The sequence below is a fragment of the Vulpes vulpes genome, chromosome 3 (assembly GCF_048418805.1).
Source record: "Vulpes vulpes isolate BD-2025 chromosome 3, VulVul3, whole genome shotgun sequence".
In the NCBI taxonomy this organism is placed as follows: domain Eukaryota; kingdom Metazoa; phylum Chordata; class Mammalia; order Carnivora; family Canidae; genus Vulpes; species Vulpes vulpes.
The window spans coordinates 12,459,744-12,483,469 of NC_132782.1; the positions used below are offsets into that span (position 1 = coordinate 12,459,744).

The window sequence follows — 23,726 nt, forward strand, 5'->3', positions numbered from 1 at the left end:
TGGAGCCTGCTTTTCCCTCTGCCTATGTCTCTGCCTCTCTCTCTCTCTCTCTGTGTGTGTGACTATCATAAATAAATAAAAATTAAAAAAAAAATTCCTTTGGAAACTTCCTTTATCTCTACCCCGCCAAGATACAGGTTAGCAATCATCCTCCAAGTATATGACCCACTGATATACATCTGTAGGGTCTCATAAGTTAGGTCTTCCTAAACAGTAGTAAATGACCTTTTCCTAACAACAGCTTGCTTCCAAATTCCTCAGACTTACAGTATCCCTAACTCACTCCCAACTTGAAAGTATATAATCAGCCACTCCTTACAACCCCGGTGCAGCTCTTTCTGTCCACAGATCTTGTCCCCATGCTTTAAAAAAACCACCCTTTTGGTACCAAAGACACCCTTAAGAGTTCTTTCTTGATCGTTTGCTCTGAACCCCAACATTTTTACATCATAATCTATCTACTCGTTAGAACTTTTCCAAGGATGATTAAATATATATTTAAATAATAGTGGAAAGGATTCATGTCTTGGTTTAATTTAATTTAATTATTTTTGGTACAATTTTATATTCAAATACAACAGTTTTTTTCCCTTAAAAAACTCTTTCTTTATATGTTATTACTGAACCTATGTAGATCAACCAGGAATAATTCCAAACTATCTTCTGACTGTGCTTGTTAAATGCTGTGTGATTAACAAGTTTTAATCCTCAAATTTAAGAAAAAAAATCCTTTTATGTGACAGACATTCCTCTCACCTCTCTTACAATTACCCAGGGAGAATTCTCACATCCCAAAGTTTTGCTTTCCTAGTAGCTGCAGAGTGCAAGCTGACAGGCTGTGATCTCACTAAATGATGCCAAGAGAATCTGTATTTCTGCCTGATTGCGTGAAAGTAAAGTTCTGATGACTGTCCCAAGCCACAGACTTCAGCAAGATTTCTAGAATCTAGAATCTAAAAGGAGCTATTTAAAATGTTGTAAACAAATAAGGCTTTTCCTCAGTAACTTATTGGCCTGGCTCCCTATTTTTCAGTTAAAGAATGTATCTTTGTGCCTGAATTACATTCTTCTTACAGAAAGACAAACATTTGAATTCCATGAATACAGAAGAATTGGTAACTACTCTTTCTTTAAAGTCCTTAACCATCACATCATAGTTGAACTTCATCATACCAAACAGTTAAGTGGTGACTACCATTGACCCTTCTAATTCATTCCAGTCTTCTGCAATTTCACCTTGTCTCATTAGATTCAGTTCCAGCCCATTTCATGATTAGACTGTAATTTGTTAGTCTTCCATTAACTTCATGATAGGCAATTGTTAAATAAATTCTCTTCAAGAGTTGTCAAATGGAGGGGAATTCAACAATTTTTAGAGTTACTCTGCCTTTGGGTATACTCTAGGCAGATAATAACATTCCAGAAACAATGTGGACTCTCAAGTAACCTCAGGCATTTATTATAATTTCTATGGTTCCCATAGTCATGAGGTTTGAGTGAGCCTAATTATTCACTCCTCCCATCCTTGGGAACTTAATCAATTAAAGTCAGACAAGGACCCAGTAAGTACTAAAGCAGGCTCAGAATTTTTCCTAGTAAAGCTGGATTGAAGAATTTGGCAGGGTTATTTCTACTTTATTTTGAGCCTAGAAATTTATTTTGAACCTCAAGTCTTTGATCTGTCCATCACATTGCAGGTGGACAAGCTGACAAGAAGCTCTGCTTCTTCAGCTTATTCCATGGAATTTATAGAAGCAAGCACTTGCTGCGCTTGGACACAACTCACTCCAAAAGGACAAGAGAGAGTGGATCCATGCTGCCTAATTTATAATCCTTTGGTCCTAACCTGATGATTGTGTGACTCAGGGAATGGCTAACTCTTAATTGGAATGCTCAGTTCTTCCACCATTAGGGAGAACTCAATGCTGGAACAAGGTCAGAAGGGAGGTTGGGATGAAGTATTGCTTCTTGGGAAATGGAGTGGAAGTGCCTACAGAAATATATGGACATATACATAGTAATAGCTTCCTGAACCCAAGAAAGACACCTTCATGTGCTGGGTATATGGCACCATGATTCCAAGTATTGCTGTGGAGCTGTTTAGAACTTGGACTCAGGGGATCCCTGGGTGGCGCAGCGGTTTAACGCCTGCCTTTAGCCCAGGGCACAATCCTGGAGACCCGGAATCGAATCCCACATCAGGCTCCCGGTGCATGGAGCCTGCTTCTCCCTCTGCCTTTGTCTCTGCCTCTCTCTCTCTCTCTCTGTGACTATCATAAATAAAAAATAAAAAAAATAAATAAAAAAAAAGAACTTGGACTCAGCAGACATGACTTTAAATCTCAAACTGCCACCTTTCACTTAGAGCACTGGGCAGATATCTTAAGTGGCAAAACCTCAGTTTCTCCAACTGTAAAAGGACAGTGATATCAATATCTACTTCCTAGGGTTGATGTGGACATTTAAGTGAGAAATTACACTTCATTAAAAAAAATGAAACACTGTATAACGTGCTTAATCTGTAGAAAAACCCCACCAAAGTGAGAGTTATAATAGTAATTGTAATAATTATTATTTTATTATTGTCTTTATTATCATTCTCAAATGGATATGTTTTTCTATTTTTTTTCAAAGATTTTATTTATTTGAGAAAGAGAGAGCATGCACAAGAAGATGGAGGGGCAGAGGGAGAGGGAAACAGACTGACTCCTGAGCAGGGAGCCCGACACAGGGCTCTATCCCAAGACCTTGCGATCATGACCTGACCCGAAGGCAGCCACTTACCCTACTAAAGGCAGCTACTTACCCGACTGAGCCACCTAGGTGCCCCTATTTTTTGTTTTGAAGTGAACTTTCTTATATAGTCATATATAGATCAGTGGTGCCTAATCACTCTCACCAACGTAGGGTCAGCAAACACAGTCCACAGACCAAATTCATCCCCAATCTCCTTACAAATAAATTTGTATTGGAACACAGCCATATTTATTCATCCAAATGTTTTTTTATGGCTGGTTTTGAGCAATGATGGCAAAGTTAAGTAGTTGGGATAGATACCAGACACAATCCAGCTCACAAAACCTAAGGTATTTACTTCTGGGCCCTACAGAGAAAAAAACTGGGCAATTACTCCTAACTTCTGTGCAGAAATATGTGAAACATTAAATGGGCCCAAGTTGGATGGCAAGAAGCTCTTATGGCAATTCAAAATGAGATGGAGTATCGATACACTTTGAAAAGGGTATTGATTAACAATGTTAAATTGCCTCTGATTTGGGTTTATGGGGCAGACTTTGAAAACTCTGCTGGGATGACTGAAATAATGCTGCATTTGGCTCCTCTGACCAGACACAAATAGGCATATTTTCATTTTATATTACTATCTCTAAATAAAACATTTTTGAGCAAATTGATTCCTTATATCCTAATTCTCTTTTCTCATTTGAGATTGTTATTCTTTTTCTAATAGCTCAAGATAAATACTAATACCTTTATTTTTCATCTTTGTTCATGAATAATGGAGTATTTTGAGGGTAAAACTTTTCCCAATCTTGCTTTTTCTAGATCCCATAGGTTTTGTTATAAACCTTTTCATTGTTTTTTAGTTTATAATTTTATTTTTTTGTTCCCTTTGTTGAGAAGAGTTGGGTATGCCTCTTAATTCCTAAAAACTAGGAAACACTTTAAATTCTTTTTCTACTTTTATTTTATTATGAGAATGTGATCCATAAACACATTACTTTTTGGATTTAAGATATTCGTTTTAGCCAAATGCATGATTAACTTTTAGAAATATTCTATAGGTACACAATAAAGATTATTCTCTATTTAGTGAATTTAAACTCTCCCCCTCCCAAATATAGCCAGAGTTATGTAATCAAATATATTTATTTTATTATACATAGCCTCTGCATTTATTTTTTGTCTATTATCTAGATCCAGTTCTAAAATGGTAACATTAAAACATACTTGCACTAAAAAGGAAGAAAAGCACAAAATGGCTTTATTCATGCATATGCAAAATTGTCCTTATGTGTCTTGTGAACTTGTTATTTCCAGGTGTTACTGCCACCCTGAATTCCATCGCCATCTCACTGTTATTTTCAGTAAATCAAGGTTTCTATCATCTTAAACCGTCTTATATTTAAAGTTGATATATGAAAGAGCATTTGTACTGATTGGCCCTGTAAATTTCTGGCAAATTCCTTAGATCTAAGAATGTTTCTTGTGCGTGGCTGTTTTTCAGTACAGCAACTAAGAAACTCAAAGCAACATGCCTTTGACTGTAGCTGCTTTGAGTTAGTGCCCAGCCTTGTACTAGCCACCTAATCTGAGTCTTGCCTATGATGGATTGATTAGTTTTCATTTCCAAGATCTGATCTTACCACAGGACACTAGGTGGAGCTAAAATCTCACTTAATGCTTCTCATAAGGCATTTGTTTCTCCCAAATCAACTCTGATTCAGGTTGTTTTTTTATTGTGCCATTTTCATGATGCTCATATATACACCACAATCAACAGCAGTATCTTTGCACTTTACACTGGTGCGAATGACTAAAATTAAAAAGACAGGAAACAACAAATGTTAGCGAGGATGTGGAGAAGGGGTACCCTCTTCTGCTGTTGGTGGGAATGCAAGCTGGTGCAGCCAATCTGGAAAACGGTGTGGAGACTCCTCAAGAAGCTAAAAATAGGGCTACCCTATGACCCAGAAATTGCATTACTGGGTATTTACCCCAAAGATACAGATAGGACAAATGACAGGACACCTGCACCCCAATGATCAGAGCAGCAATGTCCACGATAGCTAAACTGTGGAAGGAGCCACGATGTCCTTCAACAGATGACTGGATAAAGATGTGGTCTATATATAGATGGAATATTCCTCAGCCATCAGAAAGGATGAATACCTACCATTTACATCGATGTGGACAGAAGTGGAGGGTATTGTGCTGAGTCAAATAAGTCAATCGGAGAAAGACAATGATCATATGATTTCACTCACATGTGGAATGTAAGAAATACTGAAAAGGACCATAAGAGAAAGGAGGGAAACCAAGTGGGTTTCCACTTGGAAATTAGAGAGAAAGACAAACTATGAGAGACTCCTAACTCTGGGAAACAACAAAGGGTTGCAGAAGGGTAGGTCAGGAGGGGATAGGGTAACTGGATGATGGTCATTAAGGGGGGCATGTGATGAGATGAGCCCTGGGTGTTATACTATATACGTTGGCAAATTGAATTTAAATAAATTTTTAAGTGGTATTTTTTTTCACAATTGTAATACTGCTCTAAAAAATTGGCAGAGAAAGAAATCCAGGGCATTTTAGTGTGTTGCCTGCATTAGTTTGTTCTATGTAACCAAAAGATAAAAGAAAAAAAAAAAGACTGTGTAACTATAGAGAAAACAATGTTAAAGGAAATGCAAAGGAAAGGCAATTTTCTTAAATCATGGAAAGCACTAGCCCAATAGTTTGTTTCTCAGAAAAAAAGAATGTAAAACAGAACATTTGTTTTGTTTAGACTGGCTATAAAACCAGGCAAAAGAGATTGGATACTTCAAAATCTATTGTACAGGGCGGCTCTGGTGGCTCAGTGGTTAGCGCCGCCTTCAGCCCAGGGCATGATCCTGGAGTCCTAGGATCCAGTCCCACATCAGGCTCCCTGCATGGAGCCTGCTTCTCCCTCTGCCTGTGTCTCTGCGCGCTCTGTCTCTCTCTCTCTCATGAATGAATAAAATCTTTTAAAAAAAATCTATTGCACAAAATCAAACATGAAAGAAACAAAACCTTTAAAATTAAAGTACCTAGATATATAGAAAGTCCAAGTGTTTTGACAAATACAACAGTTTTATGTTGGTAAAGTAAGCTACTTTTTTCTAAGCTGTTTCTTTAAAGGGGACCAATCCAGTTGTTTCTGAGGGAAGAAGTTGGGAGCTACAATTGCAATAGTTGTAAAAGACAGTCTAGTAGGTTATAATATTTTAATATAGTAACTCATATCTTTTGAATTGAAGTTTTCCTAAATTTAGATGCCCAGTTTAAAATGATTTTTAGAAGTGTAGCCTAATAAAAATATTGGTAAGCAAAATTAGGAAGTAACTGTATACACACTTTAGGTATAATTGTCAAAGACCTAAGGACAAAGTCCTCATTCACCTAGAATATTCGTTCCAGAAATATGCAGGTATCCGTTGGGGTTAGATTAAAATCTCAGGCATATTACTGGTCACTTACCTCTACCTATAGCAACTGGTAGAGCTGAGTGTTCATTTCAGAAATTGTAGAGTTATCACTGTAAAATATGAAATTTTACAAATTTATTGTAATCCACTTATCTGTTCCATTATTGCTCCTTCCAGGAATCTTGACACTCTCCTTTGGTTGTCTCAGGAGTATTTTCAACATAATTATTTCTCAAAAAAAGGAAATTTTTCTTTGAGCATTGAGTTGCATACATGGTCCTGCCATATTTATCAAATGGCTTTTGAAATATTCGATTTAGATTGATGTATTTGATTTTAGATTGAAGATACCCACATTGGTTTGGGGGAAACTGTTATCTTTAGAAGTCTTTTTGTAAATTTTTTAAAAAAGATTTTATTTTTTTTATTCATGAGAGACACAGAGAGAGAGGCAGAGACACAGGCAGAGGGAGAAGCAGGCTCCATGCAGGGAGCCCGACGTGGGACTCCATCCCAGGTCTTCAGGGTCACACCCTGGGCTGAAGGCGGCGCTAAATGGCTGAGCCACCCAGACTGCCCGTCTTTTCGTAAATTATCCTTCTTGAGGACTATCCTCTTGAGGACTTGCCCAGATTTTCAAGAAACTGAAAACTTCCACTTAGGGAGCTAGAAAGGTCATAACCTCTGATTTCATCTTTGATATCAGATTCAGCTTCATTCTCCTTCCTTCTTCTTCAGTGGAAATGTTATCCAATGCATGACAGATGCGAGATTTTTAGAGCAGCAAATGGATCAAACTGATCTACTTCCTGTAAATCAACAGGCACAGAAATGCAACCTGTTTTAGTATGAATATTAACAGAGCTCTTCGGTAAATGACAGATTCCTTTGCTAACACTGACATCCGGCCATGGAAAGCAGTGTAGGAGCCCGATCTCCCACTCAAACCGGGGTTCACATTTGTCGTTTTTTAATGTTATTCTGACATCTGCTGGTTGCTGTCTCGCAATGCTCCCAACGCTGAAGCGAACGGCGATGCTTTCGGAAGATTTGTTGAAGCTCCTCATGAACGGTCTCCGAGGCGAGTGATAAAATCTTACCCCACCTTTCTTTATTTTCGAGGATACATTGACCAACCAAGGCACATTTTTCAATTTAGAATTACGTGTGTAGATTTTTCTGACCGAAGGTGAATTCTTTCACTCAGGTGAACCCCGCTTCTAACGTCCTCACCGCCCTTTGCAAGGCTCACACGGTCGAGCATCCCAGGGCGTACTGCCGGGGGAAACCTTCCGACGGACGGATCACAGACCCAACGAGGAACGCTTCTGCTTCCAGAACACGCCCAGGGACGATGCTTGAACCCAAAGCCCTCCTTCGATGCTCAGTCGATGACGCACGTGGCCGTCTTCAGGAAGGTCCAAGACTTAGAACGTACGTCTCCAGAACCAGAGCGTCCAGCGCACCGTCCTGGGCTGTGACGTCAGCGCCAAACACGAGTCTTCCCGAGCCCGGACGCTCTCGCCTTCCCTGGATTCCGGTCCGCGGAGTTTGCCGCGCCCTCCTGCATCCCCTTTGCCACATCACTTGGGTGTCTGAGGACTGGTCAACTTCTGGCGTGAACGAAAACCCCCGTGCGAAAGCAACCTTTTACCCCGGCGACCGTACTCGGCGTAGGGAAAGAACGCCAGGTAATAAGGCTGAAGCACCTACCTGCAGCGGCGCAGGTGCTCGGACGTCTGCGTCTGCGCCTGCGCCTGCGCAAAACGCAGGACTCCACGCCCGCCACGTGATTGGCGGGAACAGCACGACCGAGGCTGAGCCCCAGCTCGGCGCAGGCTGGCGCCCTCTGCAGGGGCCGCTGGGAATTGTAGTTCCCGCTTGGGGCTTGGTCTGGGCACCGCGGAGGCTCCTGCGATCTCGGGCCATCGTCTTTGGGTTCACTGCTCGGCTAGAGGCGAGGAGGCCACGCAACTTCCAGAAAGAGGAGCTTCTCTGGAAAGGTGAGCTTTTGAGCCGTTTGAGAACACCCAACCAGAGGAAGAGTTACAAAGCACCAGCGCCAAGAGAACGGGAGGAGAGGTCCCCGCGCTCTGCAGGCGCACAGCTCGGCCCCAGGCTCCACGTGTTGACCAGCTTGGAAGCTCCCAGACCGACTTTTAATTCCCTGCAAATTGCGCGCTGCAAAACCCTGTGTATGCCTGAGGACAGGAAGGAGGCTGGAAACGGAGGGAAGTTTCAAGCTTATTTGCCTCGCTGCTTAGGTGTAACTGCCGCCAGGAGTCTGAGCTCCAGGGAGTATGAATGACCTTTAGACGGAGTTCAGAAGTCTACAAATCTTAAGGGCAAAATGGTTCAGAAATTTGCCAAAATTAGACGTGATTTCTCCCTGAGTAAAACTTCATTTGAAGTTTTCAGGACTAGTAATCTACATTTCAAAATAGAAAAAGAAGCCAGTCATTTGGTACTTGACCTATTTGTTCTTTGCCTGTTTGGCACAACGCAAAAAGTTAGCATTACTCATATTTTTTTTTTTTTTTTTGCAGAGGATCTGTTTTAAGAATATTTTCCCTATCCTAAGATCAAAAAACATTTTATATCTTCTTTAAAAATTAAAGTTTATTTTTTTCTTTATTAGATTGGAATGCATTTTTTTTTTTTTTTTAAGCCTAGTGAAGAAAAGAACTTGCTGGGAGAGAAAGCCATGGAAGGCCTTAGGGATCCCAGGAAGAATAGGATGTATTAAAATATCTGCCATGTCTTTCAGGAAGATAGAGGTATTGTTAAAAAAAAAAAAAGAAAAAGAAAAGAAAAATAAAGAAAAAATAATAAAGGGTAAGGTAATGACCAGACCAAAAAAAAAAAAAAAATTGAAGAATGAATGAATCTAAAAGCATCAAAAGAAATTGGATCTGTCAAGTGCAAGGCAGGAAAGAAAAATGAAAAACAAAAGTTATAAATAAAAAAATGCAAAGAAACTTGGAAAAAAAATTGTATTAATCAGCTCTGGCTGTCAAAACAGAATACCAAAGCCTGGGTGCCTTAAACAATGGAGATTTATTTTTCACATTTCGGGAGGTTGGTAAGTCCAAGATCAAGATTCATTTTTCTGGTAAGGGCTCTCTCTTCCTGGCTTGCAGAAGGGTTTTCAATGTATTCTCACATTCTCACATGGTGAAGAGGAAGCATGCTCTCTGGTGCCTCCTCCTACAAGATTACTAATTCAGTCTTGAGGGTCTTACTTTCATGATCTCATTATCTCCAGGTGCCATCACATTGGGCGGTAGGACTTCAACATATGAATCTGGAGGGACATAATTTAATACCATTCCACTTCTGGCTATACAACATTCATGTTGTTCTCATACACGAAATATATGCATGCCATTCCAGCAGCCCCTAAAGTCTTAACTCTTTCCAGCATCAGTTCTAAAGTCAGAGTCCAAAGTCTCATAAAAAAATCAGATATGAGTGAGGCTCAAGGTATGATTGATTCATCTGAGGCAAAATATCTTTCTAGCTGTGAACCTGTATGAAGTCATATTTAAGGACAAAGATCAATCATATTAGCAATGGGATGAGGGGAGTAAGAATAGAGATCATGAAAGAAAGGCAAAAATAAGAAGAGGGCAGATAATGATATATGATGACACTGTGCTTTTTAATTTAAAAGTGTAATTAAAAATCCTTTCAAAATGAGGTCCAGTAGAAAAACAAAACAATAAAAGGGAAAGAAAGGAAGAAAAAAAATCCCTTATTATTTGATGCTTACTATTAGGAGTTCTGAATGTCTTACTTAAGACTTTATTTTAAAAATGAACATATTGAACACTTTAATTTATTTGGCCTCCTAGGGAGAAGGGAGCCTCCCTTCCTATATATTTCTAAATGTGAAATTCCTTTTCATTACTTATTCATGTACTATTTATCGTTAATATTATTTATTACTGTACTATTACCAGTATATCACTGCAATGCATTGATATAGTGGTTCTTGTTTATTTTGCTTGTTCTCCCAAGTGCGCTTTCCAACTGAAGATTCATGTCTTCCAATTGTACTAGAATATTCTCAGCCTTACCTCTTTGGGTATTGTTTCTCCAATGCTTCCTCAATGTCTTTCTCATGCATTCCTATTAAAGATAAATTAGAACCCCTCATTAAGTCTGTCATTTGACATCTATTTCTGAACTCCTGTTTTTTGTGTTTTCACTCTTTATCTTACTAGCTCTTCTATGCTTGCTGTGCATTTCTTTAAGATAAAAAGAAAATAATCCTGTGTTTCTTTTCAGCCTAAAGAATCTATTAAATTCTAAATTTCATTAATTACATGTTAAATACCTGGTATTTGTAACTGGTTGTTTTTCATATTGTGCTACTCTTTCTTTCATGATTACCTTTCTCATATGCCTTTGATAATCTGCAACATACTTATTTTAAGGTCATCTTAGATACATTATACTATACCATATCTGAAATGACAATCTCATGAATTTTGATTTTTTAATCAATTGCTACTATCATTTTTTCCTCACTGGTGTTTGAATTTTGGTTTGTAGGCCAGCTATGATGGCATTTGTCTCCCCTTCATTCCCTTTCTTTGCTCCTATTTTTTTTTCTGTGCTCCTATTATATAGTTTTTTGGTGTCTCAATTTGGTCTTTATAATCCTGTTTATATAACCAGATCTTACATTGTCAGCTTAGCACTTATATCTTCTGGGGTTAGTGGGTCAGAATGAGTCATGCTAGCAGGTGGCTTGGTACCTGTCCTTAATGGGAAGATTTTCCTTCCATTGAATTATTGAATTATTCAATTCAAAAATTATTGAATTGAAATTATAAAAATGTAGGTCTTATAATTTTTAATGAATATTTTGGTCACAGAAAGATAAATCTATTTAATTAATTTATTTTAATAAATTAATTTTTTATTGGTGTTCAATTTACCAACATACAGAATAACACCCAGTGCTCATCCCGTCAAGTGTCCCCCTCAGTGCCCATCACCCATACACCCCCACCCCCCACCCTCCTCCCCTTCCACCACCCCTAGTTCGTTTCCCAGAGTTAAGAGTCTTTATGTTCTGTCTCCCTTTCTGATATTTCCCACACATTTCTTCTCCCTTCCCTTATATTCCCTTTCACTATTATTTATATTCCCCAAATGAATGAGAACATATACTGTTTGTCCTTCTCCGATTGACTTACTTCACTCAGCATAATACCCTCCAGTTCCATCCATGTTGAAGCAAATGGTGGGTATTTGTCATTTCTAATGGCTGAGTAATATTCCATTGTAGACATAAACCACATCTTCTTTATCCATTCATCTTTCGATGGACACCGAGGCTCCTTCCACAGTTTGGCTATTGTGGCCATTGCTGCTAGAAACATCGGGGTGCAGGTGTCCCGGCGTTTCATTGCATCTGAATCTTTGGGGTAAATCCCCAACAGTGCAATTGCTGGGTCATAGGGCAGGTCTATTTTTAAGTCTTTGAGGAACCTCCACAGTTTTCCAGAGTGGCTGCACCAGTTCACATTCCCACCAACAGTGTAAGAGGGTTCCCTTTTCTCCACATCCTCTCCAACATTTGTTGTTTCCTGCCTTGTTAATTTTCCCCATTCTCACTGGTGTGAGGTGGTATCTCATTGTGGTTTTGATTTGTATTTCCCTGATGGCAAGTGATGCAGAGCATTTTCTCATGTGCATGTTGGCCATGTCCATGTCTTCCTCTGTGAGATTTCTCTTCATGTCTTTTGCCCATTTCCTGATTGGATTGTTTGTTTCTTTGGTGTTGAGTTTAATAAGTTCTTTATAGATCTTGGAAACTAGCCCTTTATCTGATATGCCATTTGCAAATATCTTCTCCTATTCTGTAGGTTGTCTTTTAGTTTTGTTGACTGTATCCTTTGCTGTGCAAAAGCTTCTTATCTTGATGAAGTCTCAATAGTTCATTTTTGCTTTTGTTCCTTTTGCCTTCGTGGATGTATCTTGCAAGAAGTTACTGTGGCCAAGTTCAAAAAGGGTGTTGCCTGTGTTCTCCTCTAGGATTTTGATGGAATCTTGTCTCACATTTAGATCTTTCATCCATTTTGAGTTTATCTTTGTGTATGGTGAAAGAGAGTGGACCAGTTTCATTCTTCTGCATGTGGATGTCCAATTTTCCCAACACCATTTATTGAAGAGACTGTCTTTCTTCCAATGGATAGTCTTTCCTCCTTTATCGAATACTAGTTGACCATAAAGCTCAGTGTCCACTTCTGGGTTCTCTGTTCTGTTCCATTGATCTATGCGTCTGTTTTTGTGCCAGTACCACACTGTCTTGATGACCACAGCTTTGTAGTACAACCTGAAATCTGGCATTGTGATGCCCCCAGCTATGGTTTTCTTTTCTAATATTCCCCCTGGCTATTCGGGGTCCTTTCTGATTCCACACAAATCTTAAAATAATTTGTTCTAACTCTCTGAAGAAAGTCCATGGTATTTTGATAGGGATTGCATTAAACGTGTAAATTGCCCTGGGTAACATTGACATTTTCACAATATTAATTCTGCAAATCTATGAGCATGGAATATTTTTCCATCTCTTTGTGTCTTCCTCAATTTCTTTCAGAAGTGTTCTATAGTTTTTAGGGTATAGATCCTTTACCTCTTTGATTAGGTTTATCCCCTAGGTATCTTATGCTTTTGGGTGCAATTGTAAATGGGATTGACTCCTTAATTTCTCTTTCTCCAGTCTCATTGTTAGTGTATAGAAATGCCATTGATTTCTGGGCATTGATTTTGTATCCTGCCACCCACCCAAATTGCTGTATGAGTTTAGCAATCTTGGGGTGGAGGCTTTTGGGTTTTCTACGTACAGTATCATGTCACGGCGAAGAGGGAGAGTTTGACTTCTTCTTTGCCAATTTGAATGCCTTTAATGTCTTTTTGTTGTCTGATTGCTGGGGTGAGGACTTCCAATACTATGTTGAACAGCAGTGGTGAGAGTGGACATCCCTGTCTTGTTCCTGATCTTAGGCGAAAGGCTCCCAGTGCTTCCCCATTGAGAATGATATTTGCTGTGGGCTTTTCGTAGGTGGCTTTTAAGATGTTGAGGAAAGTTCCCTGTATCCCTACACTCTGAAGGGTTTTGATCAGGAATGGATGCTGTATTTTGTCAAATGCTTTCTCTGCATCTAATGAGAGGATCATATGGTTCTTGGTTTTTCTCTTGCTGATATGATGAATCACACTGATTGTTTTACGAGTGTTGAACCAGCCTTGTGTCCCAGGGATAAATCCTACCTGGTCATGGTGAATAATTTTCTTAATGTGTTGTTGGATCCTATTGGCTAGTATCTTGTTGAGAATCTTTGCATCCATGTTCATCAGGGATATTGGTCTGTAATTCTCCTTTTTGTTGGGGTCTTTTTCTGGTTTTGGTATTAAGGTGATGCTGGCCTCATACAACGAATTTGGAAGTAGTCCATCTCTTTCTATCTTTCCGAACAGCTTTAGTAGAATAGGTATGATTTCTTCTTTAAACATTTGATAGAATTCCCCTGGGAAGCCATCTGGCCCTGGACTCTTGCGTCTTGGGAGGTTTTTGATGACTGCTTCAATTTCCTCCCTGGTTATTGGCCTGTTCAGGTTTTCTGTTTCTTCATGTTCCACTTTTGGTAGTTTGTGGCTTTCCAGGAACGTGTCCATTTCTTCTAGATTGCCTAATTTATTGGCGTAGAGCTGTTCATAATATGTTTTTAAAATCATTTGTATTTCCTTGGTGTTGGTAGTGATCTCTCCTTTCTCATTCATGATTTTATTAATTTGAGTCTTCTCTCTCTTCTTTTTAATAAGGTTGGCTAATGGTTTATCTATCTTATTAATTCTTTCAAAGAACCAACTCCTGGTTCTGTTAATCTGTTCCACAGTTCTTCTGGTCTCGATTTTGTTGAGTTCTGCTCGAATTTTAATTAACTCTCTTCTTCTGCTGGGCGTAGGGTCCATTTGCTGTTTTTCTCTAGCTCCTTTATGTGTAAGGTTAGCTTTTGTATTTGAGTTCTTTCCAGTTTTTGAATGGATGCTTGTATTGCAATGTATTTCCCCCTCAGGACTGCTTTTGCTGAATCCCAAAGATTTTGAACGGTTGTATCTTCATTCTCATTAGTTTCCATGAATCTTTTTAATTCTTCCTTAATTTCCTGGTTGACCCTTTCATCTTTTAGCAGGATGGTCCTTAACCTCCACGTGTTTGAGGTCCTACCAAACTTCTTGTTGTGATTTAGTTCTAATTTCAAGGCATTATGGTCTAAGAACATGTAGGGGACGGTCCAAATCTTTTGGTATTGGTTCAGACCCGATTTGTGACCCAGTATGTGGTCTATTCTGGAGAAAGTTCCATGTGCCCTTGAGAAGAATGTGTATTCAGTTGAGTTTGGATGTAAAGTTCTGTAGATATCTGTGAAATCCATCTGGTCCAGTGTATCATTTAAAGCTCTCATTTCTTTGGAGATGTTGTGCTTAGAAGACCTGTCGAGGGTAGAAAGAGCTAGATTGAAGTCACCAAGTATAAGTGTATTATTATCTAAGTATTTCTTCAGTTTGGTTATTAATGGGTTTAAATATTTGGCAGCTCCCACATTCGGGGCATCTATATTGAGGATTGTTAAGTCCTCTTGTTGGATAGATCCTTTGAGTATGAGATAGTGTTCCTCTTCATCTCTCACTGTAGTCTTCGGGGTAAATTTTAGTTTATCTGATATGAGGATGGCTACCCCTGCTTTCTTTTGAGGACCATTTGAATGGTAAATGGTTCTCCAACCTTTTATTTTCAGGTTGTAGGTGTCCTTCTGTCTAAAATGAGTCTCTTGTAGACAGCAAATAGATGGGTCTTGCTTTTTTATCTAGTCTGAAACCCTGCGCCTTTTGATGGGGTCATTAAGCCCATTCACGTTCAGAGTTACTATTGACAGATATGAGTTTAGTGTCATCATGATATCTATTCAATCCTTGTTTTTGTGGATTGTTCCACTGAACTTCTTCTTAAAGGGGACTTTTAAGAGTCCCCCTTAAAATTTCTTGCAGAGCTGGTTTGGAGGTCACATATTCTTTCAGTTCCTGCCTGTCTTGGAAGCTCTTTATCTCTCCTTCCATTTTGAATGAGAGCCTTGCTGGATAGAGTATTCTTGGTTGCATTTTCTTCTCATTTAGGACCCTGAATATATCCTGCCAGCCCTTTCTGGCCTGCCAGGTCTCTGTGGAGAGGTCGGCTGTTACCCTAATACTCCTCCCCATAAAGGTCAGGGATTTCTTGTCTCTTGCTGCTTTAAGGATCTTCTCTTTATCTTTGGAATTTGCAAGCTTAACTATTAGATGTCGAGGTGTTGAACGGTTTATATTGATTTTAGGGGGGGGATCTCTCTATTTCCTGGATCTGAATGCCTGTTTCCCTTTCCAGATTAGGAAAGTTTTAAGCTAGGATTTTTTCAAATACATATTCTGGCCCTCGGTCCCTTTCGGCACCCTCGGGAACCCCAATTAAACGTAGGTTTTTCTTCCTCAGGCTGTCGTTTATTTCCCTTAATCTGTCTTCATGGTCTTTTAATTGTCTGTCTCTTTTTTCTTCAGTTTCCCTCTTTGCCATCAACTTGTCTTCTATGTCACTCACTCATTCTTCCACCTTGTTAACCCTCGTCTTTAGGACTTCTAGTTTGGATTGCATCTCATTCAATTGATTTTTAATTTCTGCCTGATTGGATGTAAATTCTGCAGTCATGAAGTCTCTTGAGTCCTTTATGCTTTTTTCTAGAGCCACCAGTAGCTGTATAATAGTGCTTCTGAATTGGCTTTCTGACATTGAATTGTAATCCAGATTTTGTAACTCTGTGGGAGAGAGGACTGTTTCTGATTCTTTCTTTTGAGGTGAGGTTTTCCTTCTAGTCATTTTGCTCAGTGCAGAGTGGCCAAAAACAAGTTGTATTGGGAATAGGAGAAAAGGAGAGAGAGAGAAGGACAGAAAAGAGAAAAAGAAAAAAGAAAAAGAAGGAAAAAAGAGAAGAAAAAGAGAAAGAAAAAGAAAGGTAAAAAAAAAAAAAAACAAAAAAAAAAACAAAAAACGGTGCGTGAAGCAACCAGAAATCAAAAAGAAAAACAAAAACAAAAACAAAAACCACGGGGGAGTATCTTCTGATTCTGTATACTTCAAGTCCCTTGACTTCCCCTGAAACTGGTCCATCTAGCTGGTCTTCTGGGGGAGGGGCCTGCTGTGCTGATTCTCAGGTGTTAGCACTTGGGGGAGCTGCTCTGCCCCTGCCTGGTGCAGGGCTCAGTTGGGGTTTTTGACCCCGTGAGGCCCCGGGAGGAACAGCCCCAATGGCGGGGCCAGCTCTGCAGCCCTGGAGTCAGCTCCCGCAGTAACTCCGGGGCTCTCTGTCTGCAGGGCCTGGAGGCTCCGGGGCGGGGCCGCTGATCTGCTCAGCTCCAGGCAGGGGCGTCCTCGCTGTCCTGGGCCCTCCCGGCCTCTGCCTGTCCCGGGGGAGGCCGGATCCTGGGCTGTGTCCCGGCGCCCTGTGCTCCGCGGCCTGCGCTGTTGGATCCGCGCTCCCGCCCCGCAGCCTCCTCCGCGGAGCCGCCGCCCGAGCCCCTCCGAGCTGCTCCGGGTCCCGCCGAGCGCTGCAGCCCTTAGGGAGCTCGGGGCGCTCTCCCGGGGCGCAGGTGCCTGTTAGTGTCCCAGGGAGCCCGAGGGCATCCCCGCCCTCCTGGGTCCTGCTCCACCTCCCTGCGGGCCCCTTTCCACGGGGAAGGTCGGTGCAGCTCCTGCTCCTCCGGGACGGGGCTCTCCTGTCCTGGGGACACTCGCCCCGGCCTCAGCCCGGCTCCTCGGGGCCCCTCCCCCTTGGAGGCCTTTTGTGTCTTTATTCCTTTTTCCCCGTCTTCCTGCCTTGATAGAAGCGCGGACTCTTCTCACTGTAGCGTTCCAGCTGGTCTCTCTTTAAATCTCAGGCCGAATTCGTAGATTTTCAGGATGATTGGAAGGTTATCTAGGTAATTTGGTGGGGACAGGTGACTCGGGGACCCTACTGTTCCGCCCTCTTGCCCCTCCTTCGATAAATCTATTTTAAATTAATAAGAAATATCTACTCAATATGTGTAGTAGCTACTTGGAGTGTAGTTTTTATAGCAATGCTGTAAGATTAATTCATTTCTATGAATCATCTTTTTCAGATGCTTGTCATAAGGGTATTTATTTATTCATTCCTGTTTAACATGTTTAGAGAATACTAAGTACATAATTTTTTCAATAAAAAAATACTAACTTTATCTTCATAAAAGGTAATAATGTTGGAATTAAAGACAGTAAAAAGGTATCATTTTGCTCCCTAAAAGGCACAATCAAAATAAATTCCTATATTAGATTAATTGCGTTTAGGTGATTTTAGTCTTCTTTTGGTCGTTAGTAATTAGCTATCTCTGATTTCATGTCCTTTAGTTTTCTAATTCATTCACTTAATTAATTTGACACAGTAAGTAACGAAAAATATAATTACAGATCTTCTAAGCCATTTTTAGTAGTCTTTAGCTTAGTGTTTTAATCTGCAATTATACTTAAAGAATAATCTAGTTATAAACTAGATACATAGAAGCAAAGCTGACCAAATTTACATGGATTATATATAAAAGGAACACAGATTCAGAGTCAGAGACCTGAATTTATATTCTGGCTTCACCACTTAATGCCTCTGTGACCTTCGGAAGGTTAAAGTTTCAGTTTCATCATCTGTGAAATGCCAGAAATAGCACATAACTCCTAGGTTTGTTGGAGGATAAAATGAGATAATGTAAAATCATCAGCCCAGTGCTTATCCCATATCAAGAACTCTCTCAGTGATGATTACGTCAGGTATGTGAGTTCTAGATTATCTGTTTGATTTCTTGGAATCAAAGTATCCAAACAAACTGTCTTTGTATGTACTTTAATAAATAACCGTTTTTGTTGTTGTTTGTGGTGGTGGTGGTGGTGGTGTTGTTTTGTTTTGTTTTGTTTGGACTACCTGCTATGAGACCTCTATAGGCCTAGTTTGGAAGTGCAAACATTAGCTTGAATTCCATGCTGAAGAAAAACATTTGTAATTAGAAAACTTCCCTAATTTCTAGTTAAGGGCAGATAGGATTTAGTCATGGGAATAAAAACCAAGAACTGTAAGATAATTAGACATTAAGAAAGTTGTTATCTGTTTCTTGCTCTCTGTCTCTCTTTCTGGGTTCACATTTTTCTCTTATCTCTACTTCTCCTTGTAGGTTCAGCTTCTTTCATCTTTCTCCTGGCACATCAAATTTCTTTGTTCAAGTTGCTCATGTCAGCCCAGTGACAGCCACATTAGACTCTTTCAAACCGGAGACTACACTTCTAATCTCTCTAGGTAGCAACTCTGCAGTCCTTGGAGATAAATTCCCATTGACCCTGTTTTGGTTGACTGTCCACCTACTTCAATTGGCTGTGGCAGGTGGCAGGGTAATGGAGTTGGCTGTTTATTCAGAAGAAACGGAGAGCATCCAAGGATCTAAGGAGGTGGTCTGTACAGGCAGGAATAGAGTTAGTTTCTAACTACTAATAATTATTCCAAAGAAGGGGAAATGTATTATTCAGATAAAAGGGACCTTTAAAAACTCGAGTATAGGCTGATTGAGATAAGATCAACCATGCCATTTTTTACTTCATCTGTCTTCCCACATCAAAATATCTTATTATTATGCAGTGACAGAAAGAGAAATATTTATGAATGTTGAAGAAACTGTTTCATGAATCTAACAATTCCTTGGCAGAGTTTTGGTGTCTTAATAGAATGTTATAATTATTCAAAACCTTTGGACACCTTTATAAATGATTTTTTAAAGATTTTATTTATTTATTCATGAGAGAGAGGCAGAGAAACAGGCAGAAGGAGAAAAACAGGCTCCTCACAGGGAGCCTGATGTAGGACTTGATCCCCAAGCCCCAGGATCACCCCCTGAGCCAAAGGCAGATGCTCAACCACTGAGTCACACAGGCATCCCTATAAATGATTTTTTTTGTGTGAAATTATTTGCTTCTATCATCTTTCTGAAATGAACAAAGACACAAAAAATTTAGCTTCACTCTACTCCAGTAATAACAAATTGTTCCTGGAACCATGACCAAATAGAAACTATTGGTTCTAAAGATGAACAGGTAAGAGTCTGTGTGTATTTTTAAGTTCATATATATGTTTATACAACAATATTTGAGGAAGGATTTATGGTTGCTCATTCAATATTGCATCAGAAAATATTACTTTACTAGAAAAGTATTTCAAACAGCATGTCCTCCTGAAAATGAATAAAGGACATCACTCTACATTACACACAAAGAATCAATAGTATTATCTGGAATTTAGATCTAGGAAAAAAGAAGTGACATCCAATGACAAAAGGATAGGTCAGACAGAAGTAGAAACATAATTTGGATTCTTAACACCAACTAATTCTGTAGTGAGAATGGTGAAATTTAAAATATGGCAACCAATTCAATGAGGGAAACTTACCTAAATTAAAAGAAAAAAAACATTTCTCAGACTGTGTGCCAATCAGATGAATTCATATATAACTTACAGTAAAGCTGAAAATTTCTTCTTTTCTTGAACAAAATTACCTCTAGTAAACTTTCAGATCAGCTAATACTGAATGTCTACCATCTATTAGGTTCCATACTAAGTTTTGAGGATAAAGAATTAATAAAAGTTACAAGGCCTTCCTTTAAGGATTTTAAATGAAAATATTAGATGAGGAAGACAGGAATACACATAATTATTAGTTCACTCTTACTTTCAGAATGATGGGAGCATGTATACAGTACCCCCAAAAAATATATGAAGAAAGTTATGTTGAAACTACCAGCATGTAAACCACAGTGTGATTCACTAATCCTATAAGTTCCAGGCTTATGAAAACTGTAGGAGATTCATCATAAATCCTAATGTTGTCTTGCTGAGGTGAGAAGAATTGACAACAGATTTCTTTTCTTTATAGGATCAAAACTTTAGGCCAAATGCTTGAGGTGTTAAATATTAAAAAACAGAGAGAGTCAATGGTTAAAGGAGGTTTTGTTTTGTTTTGTTTTGTTTTATATAGTATGGCTTTCCCATGCATCTGAAATCAAGCTTGATAGTCGATTACCTACTTTATGCCTTGTGCATGGAACATGTTCCCTTTCAGCTTGACCCCACTTGGGACTACTGTTTGTGACAGACCTCAGACAATATTCCTGGCTTTCTTGGGTCTATTTTTCATTCCATTGCCCCACTTTATTCATGCCTATGATGTTGCATGCTTTTCTTCTTATGACCTTATACTGTAGGTACATTTGGAGGCTATCCCTCATTTGAGTTCTCAAACTTGAGATTGATGATACTCCTTTTATTTTGTCTTGATGGCCTAAGCTCTCACTAAATTTTTTCCAGTAGGTTCATTTCTGTCTACTTTATTATATATCAGTAGTGACATACAGTTTTTCATGCCTTGACTACCTGGCCCAGATTTTGTTCCTTCCTCCTTGAAGCTTCCTATAAAATTTTTTTGAGATTATATTAGGTATATATAATAGTTCTCCTGTATTGTTCAAAATCTGATTTATATTTGGTTATTATATCAAGGTTTTATAAGCATTCAGCAAAGGCTATATTTATTTTTACTCTCACTTATCTGTAGATCCCATCAAACCCACCTCCTTCGTTCTTCTAGTGGCAGTGTGAAGCATGTTGGGTAAGTCTGTGATTAGAAGCTTAACTCGGACATGTTCAGAAAATACTTCTAAGAGTAGTGCAAGTGAGTGGTTTGGTTGAAGATGAAGCCATAGGGTAGGTTCCTTAGTACCAGTGTCTGCCCTCACTGCAATATTTTGTGCTCAGATATTTGACTTTAACTAATGTCATTAAAAATACAAGTATTATTTAGGAGAATGATTCCTTAAGAATTATTTGACAACTTCAGTTATGATTACATACATTAGTAATACTTTATTGACATTTTCATTGACAGCACATGTAGAACACAGGACAAAGATATGGATAGATGGGAGGCTGGGTTAGAGGGAAGTGAGTGGGAGGATTTTTATGATACCACGTATACTAATTACTGAGATTAGGCAATGAGGAGATCTCTGTCCTGAACTTAGATTTGCTTCTGACTATAATTGACAAACCATCGAATCCATGTTTTCTAAATTTTCTTTTGAAAATTAAAGAAATTGGTTTTGATACTTAAAGTGCCTTTGCCACCCTACGCAAATTTTGGCATGGGTATCAGAGCTTCATTCTTTGCCTTAGGTTATTTTTTATTAAAAATAAAAAAATAAAAATATCTTTATTGCTTTAATTATTCCACTGAAATGATAGCATTTTATAAATTATAAAATGTTTACAAACATTGTAAAATATAGAACATCAAATGTTGTAAATACTTTTGGGGTATGTGGATTACTTGCATTTAAGTATCCTTTTTAATATGGGATATTAGTAAATATAGAGTGCAAAAATACAGAATTGGCAATTGTATACATTAGTGGCATTGAACATCTTGAATTCTTGCATTTCATATTCTATCCATATTCTTCTATTTTTTATTTATTCAACTCTCTCACATTCTGAACTCTCCTGGTTAAAGATTTATAAACCATATATAATAAGGCATAAATATATGATAGAAGTTGAATTTCTTACTCCTCTCAAGAACACATGCATTTCAGCAGGGTCAACGGTTTAAGCCAAATAACTGATATCAATTAAATTTCAAGAATCAACCCATGATTAAAAGGTTTCCTTTTCTTTTTTTTTTTAAACAACAGAACTTTCCAATGCATCAGAAATCAAGCATTGGCAATTAATTATTACATGCTAAAACGACACATTATTTGTTCTTATATTTCATAAAAATTTATATGTGAATTATCCATAATATAAAATTTGCTTAATATTGTATTTTTCATGTCATAGTTATAAAAACATTTGGAAAAATAGGATAAAACAGAGAATGCATAAAAATTGACGTAAATTGAATTTGACTTTACCTATGCTGTCTAAACCCAAGACATAATAGACAAATAAAAAAATAAAAAAATTATTTTTACTTTTATGCATTTGTATGCTAAAGCAGGGGAAAAGAAACATTAAATCTAGAGAGTTTAGGTATATTATACAATGGAGTTTAGAGTGTTGGACTGCTTTGAGGACTGTGTCATGCCTTAGTATGGTATAGAAAATGGTATAGAAATATGGGCCTGAGGAAATGTCTTGTGGAAATTAGTGTAAACACTGCCCAGAAAGGCAGAAACTGATGGAGAATAATAGAGCAATGTATACTAACCATTTTTAATTCCTTCATTGTAGATTTATTGGTCTTAGTTTCTACAGATTGAGAGAATTAATTTTATTGTTATTCTGTTAATATTTTTCCTTTTATTTCTAGTATATTATTTATACACAGTATCAGAAGATAACAGTTTGCAAATAGGGTGTTAAAAAGCATAGAGAACTTAATTTAATTTACCTTTGAGATTTAATACCTTGAAAAAAAGAGGCATAGGAGAGAAATTCAAGAACTTCATTTTACAACAAATTGCATGAGGCTGAAAGCTAAGATGTTAGAATATAAATTAATTGATTAATAAATAATCTGGTTGTAAACAAACATGATACTTATCTATGTTCCATCTCCATTAACAATAGATAATTTCTGCTCGAGAACTATGCCTACAAATTAAAAATATAGTATAAGCATTGTTCTGTCTTTCACAAATTTGAATATATGTTGTTCCTACTATTTAATAGGACACTTCACTTATAAAGCCTGAGCTGTGACTCTGGTGGGCAGTTGAATTAAACTTGCATCTCCAGACAAAATGACCTTCCTATCCATTCATAACTGTAATGCTCAGTATCGTTACTCACTATATATAGAGTGGACTTCTAAGTTAGATTTCTATAAGGTTGAATTTAACAACATTTGTGTTGGTTTATATGTGACTTTATATATTTCATTAAAAATGCATAATTTGCCATTATCTCATAGTCAAAATCTTAGGCATAGTTCACAAGAGTTAAAACTTAAAATGATGTGTGCAAAGAGCAATGCAAAATAATTTTAAGTTATTTTTCAGATTTAAGCTAAAGCTTTGATCACACTGACTGGTGTTCAGTTGTTATTTTTAAAGCATCACAGGAATTTATTCCATTTGAAAATGAAAGACTTTCTGCTAAAAGTTGAAGCCATTGAAAATAGCAAAGGCCATCCAGAAAACTGTCCAGAAACTTTACTGTTGGACTGCTACCTTACTTAGGGACTATAAATTTGAAATGATTATAACACAGTGTGAAAACTATTACATTTATAAAACATCAAGCCTGATTCCTTTGTAAAAAGTCTCACTAGTCTGGGATTTAAAATATAAATTATTCAATAGCTAGTTCTTTTTTGTACTTTTTAAGTGATTATGCACTGTAAATATGGGCTGGTTTCAAAATACGAAATTCACAGGGGACTACAGCTTCT

General features: G+C 38.2%; 1 pseudogene; it reads right to left on the bottom strand.

Annotated features, from left to right (window-relative positions):
• Positions 1–4,475: 4,475 nt before the first annotated feature.
• Positions 4,476–8,114, bottom strand: LOC112916573 (DNA primase small subunit pseudogene; annotated as a pseudogene).
• Positions 8,115–23,726: the final 15,612 nt, after the last annotated feature.